Source organism: Suncus etruscus, chromosome 11, assembly GCF_024139225.1.
Source record: "Suncus etruscus isolate mSunEtr1 chromosome 11, mSunEtr1.pri.cur, whole genome shotgun sequence".
Classification (NCBI taxonomy): domain Eukaryota; kingdom Metazoa; phylum Chordata; class Mammalia; order Eulipotyphla; family Soricidae; genus Suncus; species Suncus etruscus.
The window spans coordinates 52,915,119-52,923,951 of record NC_064858.1 but is presented as its reverse complement, the minus strand read 5'-3'; positions in this window follow the sequence as shown (position 1 = coordinate 52,923,951).

Genomic DNA, 8,833 nt, shown 5'->3' with positions numbered 1-8,833 from the left:
TAATTGTAAATAGCAATTCAATGAATATAAGTGTGCAGAAGGTAATTTTGTATTGTGTTTGTGTACCTAGAATATATCCCTAGTAGTGGTATGAGTGGATCCAATGGGTGCTCAATGTCAGTATTTTAAGAACTCTCCATATTTTTTCCATAAAGGCTAAACTATTCTTTATTAAGAAAATTTTTGGTGTAAAAAAAAAGTAGCTGTACTAGACAGCATTCCCACTAGCAGTAAATAAGAGCTTTTTCTCCCCGTGTTCATGCCATCACTGATTGTTCTTGTTCTTTGTGATGTGTGCCAGTCTCTGTAGCATGAAATGGTACTTCATTGTTGTTTTGATTTGCATATCCCTGATGACTACTGACGTGGAGCATTTTTTTATGTGTCCTTTGGCCATTTGTATTTCTTTTGCAAAAAATTGGCTGTTCATTTCATCTCCCCATTTCTGATGGGGTTATATATTTTTTCTTGTTAAGTTCTGTCAGTACCTTGTATATCTGAGATATTAGTCCCTTATCTGATGGGTACTGGGTGAATAGTTTATCCCATTCTGTGGATGACCTTTGTATTCTCGTCATTATTTTTTTTTGAGGTACAGAAACTTCTCATCTTAATATCATCCTGTTTATCTCTACTTCTACTAGTTTGGAGAGTGTTGTTTTTTCTTAAAGATGCCTTTAGTCTCAATGTCATGATGTGTTTTACTTACATGCTTTTCTATATAAATTATGGTTGCTGGTCTGATATTAAAGTCTTTAATCCATTTGGATTTGACCTTTTTGCATGTTGTTAGATGGAGGTCCAAGTTCTCTTTTTTTGCATGTGGCTGTCCAATTTTCCCAGCACCACTTGTTGAAGAGGCCTTCCTTGCTCCATTTTGCATTTCTTGGCCTTTATCAAAGATTAATTGATTGTACTTCTGGGAAACATTCTCTGAATACTAGTCTATTTCATAAATTTAAGGTTCTGTCTTTATTCCAATACCATGCTGTTTTAATGACTATTGCTTGTTGTACAATTTAAAGTTGAGGAAAACAATGCTTCCATTCTTCTTTTTTCTTAGAGATGCTTTAGCTATTCGTGAATGTTTATTGTTCCAAATGAATTTAAGGAGAGTTTGATCTACTTCTTTGAAGAATAACATGGATATCCTTAGAGGGATTGCATTACAATGCTTTGGGAAATAACAACAATTCATGAGCAGGGCATGTGTCTCTATTTCCTTTGTCTTCTCTTATTTCTTGAAGTAGGTTTTGGTAGTTTTCTTTGTGTGGGTCCTTCACATCTTTAATTAATTTGACTTCAAGGTATTTGAGTTTGTGTGGCACTAATGTGAATGGGACTGTTGTTTTTATTTCCATTTCTTCTTTATCATTATTAAAATATAAGAAGGCCATTGATTTTTATGTGTTAATTTTGTAGCCTCCACTTTGCTATTTAAATCTATTGTTTTTAGAAGCTTTTTGGTAGTCTTTAAGGTTTTCTCAATACAGTATCATATCATCTGCAAACAGTGAGAGCTTTACCTCTTTCTTTCCTACCTGGATGCCTTGATATTTTTCTTGCCTAATTGCTATGGCAAGTACTTCCAGTACTATGTTCAATAGGAGTGGTGAGAGAGGGCAACCTTCTCTTATACCAGATTTTAGAGGAAAGGACTATAGTTCATCCCTATTGAGAATAATATTTGCGATTTGCTTGTAGTATATGGCCTTGACTATATTGAGAAAAGTTCCTTCCATTCCCATCTTGTTAAATTTTTTTTCGTGAATTGGTCTTCAAACTTACTGAATGCTTTCTCCTCATTTATATCATTGATCTAAGTTTTTTTTATTTTTTCTTAACACTACCAAAAGGAAGCAAAAAGGACAATCTTATTGATTATCTATTATTACAATTGTCTTTTGATTAGAAAAATGTGTGCTTATTTAAGAAAAATCTGGAAAATACATACACCTGTATAAAAGAAAATTAAAAACTTAGGTTGCTCCTCAGTTTATGCTATAGGTAGATAGTTTAACATATTTATTTATGACCCATTATTCCCAGGCAGTACAAGCATGTAAACATTTTATATGTCTATACTCATGCCTCATTTTTTGTTCTACAGCATGGTTGTGGTATAATATTTGATCAGATGCACTCAATAGGATGGCTGACCAGCTTTCTTAGCTCTAGAGTAAATTTTGGAAATTTCTATTTTCCCAAATATCCGTTTATTTTTTTTTACTTGTAAAATATGGGTGATATTCAAGTTAACTCTGAGTAGATGGAGTATCTAATGTTCTCACTAGAACTCTGGCACCAATACTTCAATTTGTATTAATAAATACTGATATTTTTTTATCTTTCTTTCTTCGGTTTGATATATTTTGTAAGATTGTCTTCCTTTCCCCCCTTTGCTCTCTGTCACTCTAAGTGTCTGTCATTTGGAAGGTATATATACTATTGCTTTTAGTGACAGCTTTATTTTTTAAATGTTGTTTATATTTTTCTATCAAAACAGAGTGTGAAATAGTATAATTTGGACTTTCTTTGTCATGAAAAAAGTGGAGTGTCATAAGGGAGAAAGGTTTCTTTATCCAGTGTATTGCATAGTGATCTTTTAGTAGCTTCTAATTCTATGGCAAGGTGAAGACATCAAGGTTTAAAGAAATAAAGTTACTTGTTCATGGTTATACACTTTTAGGGTAGTGTAGTTGGGGTAAACTCCACTTCATATAATTATAAATATTTAAATTTCTAGTATTTACTTATAAAAGAGGGGTAATTAAGTTTCAGGAGACAAAGGACTCAACTTTCTCAATCAGTCTGATCCATCTTCAGCAGATTTCTTTTCAGATTTCTGCAAGAAATTTTACTTATACCCAACTGAAACTTTGTTCTATAGGGCCTTTCTTGAAGGTGTAGGCCTTATTTCCTAAAACAAAGCACTTTGTGTTTTGAGTAATCAAAATTTCTTTAATGTGTCCTTGGATTCAAAGTGAGTGACATGATGATAAAATGCATGATCTTTGCTCTAATAGCTTTTTGTGAAGAAACAATTAAATAAGGTAATTAAGGAACAACATGAGACTGTATAGAATTAGTTTAAAATATACTGAACAAATGATATACTTATGAAAATTAAACAAAAGAAGAGAAAAACATGGGGGTACAATTTTCATTTAGGGTCTCTCTCTACTCCATCTCTTACTCCATTTGAATGATATAATTATAATCTGGATTGGTTATTCAAAGTGCATTATTAAAACTAACTGGTATGTAGCAGCAAAAGAAACTTCTGCAGGGGTCCTTGGATGTTTGATGTAAATGTAAAACAGATTCCACTAAAATAATAAATGTCAAATATAAAATCCATTGTTTCCAATTACTGCCACTTCACAGACTTTAACTACCTAATTTAGCCAAAGCATAAGAGGAAAATATTTTGTGCTTGAAAATGTAAATTAAAACATTTTCCAATACTGCAACAATGCTGCATTATTGAGCTTGGCAGACCCCTGCTTTATCTCCTATGGTCCATTACCCTGGCTCAGTGCCTTGGAGCTTATCTGAGTGACAAGACCTTCTTTGCCTCAAACTCTGTCTTTGATAAGGTTATCACTTTGCTAGATACAGAAAGCTCAGATGTGTCAACTTTTTTTTTTTAACAAAAAACTCTTGATGAGTTGAGAAGCAGACTGGTAGGTTTCTTTTAGAGTCTCAACATTATTCTTTATTGAAAAAATTTTCAAGTACATCATTTTTATCAAGAATCTACTTGAATTTCCTAGCAGCAAAGACATTTTTTGCTTCTTTAAAGTGCTATTGGTATCAAGAATTAGATTCTTTAAATAGCCCAGTTCAGAGAGCAGGTAAGTTTATCCATTCTTTAAGGATATTAGAACAGAGTGAGCTGATAATAGATCTTTATGTCTGGGTCAGGGGCTATATGTAACACGTTTGTTACCTTCACTAACCCCTGTGCTCCTCATAATTTACTGGACTTCTGCTTTCTCATAATAATCATGGTGTGGACTTTCCTTGATCTTAGGATCTACTGGATAATTCTAGCCGATACTCACATGCTTCTAACCATTCTGACCATTATTTACTCTCTAAATACTAAAACCAAACCCAAAGGCAGATTTTTAGAATCATTAGGTTAAGATGCAGAGAAGTCAAGTTTCTTGCTTGACCATATAGGTAGTAATGAACAGAGTGAAGTGAATCTAGGAGTCTCACTATTGTTGGTCTGTTTCCTACTCTAATTGTCCTACTAATGGTATTCTTTTAGTTTTATCTTCTAATTGGCCCTCCCCTAATTTTCTTAGCATTTCTTAGTTCATGTTCTATTTTAAACTGGATGTTTATATGTTGAAAGTTATAACCACCAAGGTGACCATATTAGGACAGAGGTTCATCACTGAGGCATGATGGTAGAGTCTTTGTAGTGAAATTTGTACCCTAATGACTTCCTTACCTATTTGTGTTTTGTGAGATATATCAAAAGACAGCCATGTGAGAGTAAGTGTGCTTTATCTAAAGTAAATTTGTAGGTACATGATCTTGAAATTCCCTATATTCAGATTTGTGTAACATAAAATTTGTTATTTATCGGTCACATCATCTATGGTATTTTTTATTATAGAATCCTACTCTTAATGAAGATAATTTTCCAAGGATAAGATCTGATTTACCAATTCTTCATTCTATGTCTAGCTGCTTTATAACTTGTTTTCTCTTATTCACTCAGTTATGGAGCTGAGTAGAAGTCAGAGGAGCAATATATATGTTTTGGAATATGGCCACCTTGATTTTGTTTCCATTTAAAGGTTAGAATTATGAGAAGGTCCTCTTATTGATCTCTTTTACAGAGTTATATCATTTTGATATGTAGTATTAAAATGTTCTCTATAGACTTGTTTTATTATGTCTCTGAGTCTGTTAGTTTAGATACTTGTCTGGCCAAGAGTTAATCTATGCTATTGTGTACAAAAAATGTTCATTTACATGACTGCTACCATGTTGAGATGAAAATATATAGCAGTGTGCAAACTTATTAAGCCAATGGTTTGTTTGACTTGTTTTGTGTGAGGCTCTGCTCAAAAAACTGCATTAGTACATTGTTACTCCACCCTGGATTTAGGAGTAGCTACCTGAGACCCATCCATTTCTGGGAGGGGTCTTGGGAACTGAATATTAGGTGTTACCTTACCTGCAAGACCCCGCCCATTCCTGGGAGGGGTCTTGGAAAAGTTAGATAAGCCTTGGACCGAGGGGATTCGCCGCCTCTCTGCCCTGCTGCACTCGCTGGCTTTTGGGTCCCTGTGTTCTGGTCTTTGACCAGCATGGAGCCCAAAGGGAAGATAGCTGAAAGGAGTTAAGATGCAGGGCCAAGAATAACTAGTGCTTGAAAGGTTATGAGTAGGCCACACACATGTGGTGAATAGGGCATGAATAAAGATGATGCTTCCTGATGCATGCCTGTGAGTGAGTTCAATACCCGTTGGTTTCCTGAACCCCAGACCCGCCGGTTGATGGGGGTTGCGGAACCACGTGGCCTGGGATGGCAGAGAGAGAAATCCACCTCCATCCATTGCCATCCAGCCCCGTCGTTATTTATTTAATGCAACAGTACATTAAGAACCACTTGCTTCTAGGTGATGAGTTTAGGACAAAAATAAAAGTATCTTTGCTATAAGGAACAGAGAATCCCCTTAAAGAGGAATCTTGCATTAGAATACAGAAAAAATCCTTATTGAGGAAAACTAAATCACACAAATGTCAATTAGTATACTAAGCTAGATGTCTCCAAAAATGGTCCCTCACTTTGACTTCACCATCATTTTGTGAAAGATTAACTTTGTGCATTAAAAAAGCCATGAGATAGAGTTGAGTTACCAGCTTTTCAAAGACTTATGTGATATATAACAAATATAGGCTTTAACTGCAGGTTAATCTTATGTGTCTTTAATACTATCTTGCCTGCATCAAAAAGCATGTTCTGAATGCACATTTCCAGTAAGAATGAGTCATATGGATTTTGGCTTTATAGACTCACTTATGAAACTGTCCCATATTGGAGTTTACTTAGCAAAACATATTCCTTTACTTTATGGAAGGGGAAGGAATAAGGTTAGATCACATGTAGCTATGTTTAGAGTATACTACTTTCTCTGTTCTCAGGGGCCACTCCTGTAAGTGCTTGGAGAACTATATGCAGTATCAGGGTGTCAAACCAGGGGAATGACATGCAAAGCATGTGCCCTTAATCCCACTATCTCTTTAAGACCAAAAGATTATTTCTGAGGATAGACAAAAACAGAGATTTATGCTACAACAAAATTCTGCAAACCCTTGCCTTAATTCTTCCTTTGTTTCATAGACAAAAGTGACAGTTTTTAGCTCTATCAGTTAAAGCTTGAGATTATGATAAGATGAAGTCTGCCTAGACATAGAATCCACCAAAGAATGAATTCAGAGTTGAGTCCAGCATGCTCTACCTTTCCTTAGCTTAAATGCTAAACATGGACTTGAATAAGACTTGAACCTGCTTGGTCTTTTTATGATATTTTTTATGGTGTTTAAGAGAGTAGACTTTGGGGAAATGTAAGTCCAGATGCAGTCTTGGCTGTGATATTTAACTGGTATTATTTCAAGCAAATAATGATATCCAGAACTGTCATGTCCTACCATGTGCTTCAAAGATAGTGTCTATGACATTAATTAATTGTATTTTTATTGTCATTAATACCAGGTACTAGGAAAAGAAGATTTTAGAACTTAAAGTTTTATAAAAAATCATATTGGGCAGATTAGAGCTCATTTTTCTTTCTTGTATTCCTCTTGAACAAATAAGATTTACTTTTATTCTAAATTTATCTGATGGGATCTGGCTCAATGTTCTTAGGGGCTGGTTGTTAAGTAACACTTGAAAACAATGATACAAGTGTCACTGGAGTTTTATCACAGAGCATTTTTAAGCATCACATGTGTAGTCTCTTATAATGCTGTGCAGATATATAGAGGGAATAGGTTTTTTTCTTCTAAGGAAACTCTGCTTACCTTCTATTTCTAAGTAACTGTGTTTCTCTTACTTTAATCATGTGAATATATTAAATATGCACCTTTTTTTTTGCTTTGTTTTTGAGACACACCAAGTAAATACTCAAACCTTACTCCTGACTCTGTGCTCCCTCTACCTCTATGCATTTGATTTGTAAGTGCCTTCTGCTGAGGATGTGGGTGAGTACATTTTAAGGTAGTCTTCATCTGACTAAAAACCACTACTCTGAAGAGTTATGGTTAGGAATAAAACTGGGTATAATTCAGACTGGCCAATTAGGATAATCTGATATCCAAGTTGAGTAATAAAATGACCAGAAGGTAAATTGTGAAACATTTCATATAGCTAGAAAAGAGGATCAAGGTGAGAGGTGATTGGGAGGCCATATCAGTAGTACTCATCACTGTTAGTTTACTTAATTTTGCTGGTGAGAAATTTCCTCTGCTCCATTCCTCCTTTGCACCCACTCCTGAATTCCAGCATTGTTATACCCCACAAGAAACAATTTTTAAATTTTATTTTACTTTTTTATTTTTGTTTTTTGGGCCACATTTAGCAGTGCTCAGAGCTTACTACTGGCTCTGGACTCAGAGATCATATTGATTGCAAGGGATCAAATCTAGTTTGGCTATGTGCAAGGCAAGAGCTCTATGTGCTGTACTGTCACTTTGGTCTGAAAGAAACATTTTAAAGCTAACAGTAGTTTTTCAAACTATTGATGTGTCTTCTGGGAAGCAAAAGAAAAGATTCACAGATCAACAATTTGTACCAGGATTAGCTACAGAGCGTAATGACATAGCCGAGTCATTGCAAACCCAAAAGGCTCCTTATGACCAAACTCACCCAATTGATGAAACACAGTAATTGCCTGAGCAATTTTCAACCACTCTGTGCTGCAACTGACAATACGAAATGATTTTACACTTCCCCAAAAAGCATACCAGACGATTCAAATGGCTGTCACGCAATTTGAATAAGAATGTTTGGCTAAACTGACCAAACTTTTGCGTACTTACTCTTGTAAGTTTGAAAGCATTTTACCCTGGAGATTTCCATTTATACTTGGTCCAGAAGGACACCATTCGATACCCACATTGACAAATCCTTGTACTAAATCCCTTCTGTGTAATATACTTAGTGTGGTTTCTGCTTTCTTGACTAGTACAATATGAAGGCACGCAACACACAACAGGTCTATTACAAGCTGCGAGTTTGCTCTCACTTGAGATGTTGCAGCCCACTGGTTCACCAGTTCTCTTCACATTGGTGTTGAGTTCTCTAACCTACTGACTGGCAAGACCAATGCTAAATATGTAGCCCCTAATCCTGGGAAAATAGATACAACAGAGCATGTAACCAATTACTCAAGACAAATGCAACTGTCATAGGAACCTTTAAAGTTGGTTGTAGGTGGAAAATTAAAAATCCTCCTTGCATTTGCATTTTTCTCTATAGTCTTAAAAACAGCATCAGTGACATTAATAAAACATTAAGTAAGAAAATAATGATTTGACATAATTCATAGGTCACAGCAAAAAATGCAGGTTTTTTTTTCTTGTGTTATTTATGCAGAGGCATTGATGACTCTTCAGTTCTTCTGGCATCGGCATTTTAAGTGAAGAGTTCCACATGCAATATGAAGTCTAATTGGTAAAATTGTTATTCGGGTGAATTTTTGCCTATCAAAGTTGAATATGAGTTGATCACACTTATTTTTATTGGTAGCTCTGAAGTCAATCCTGGGAGTTTGGTTCTGGTTCTGTTTAAGCAAATACATTTCTC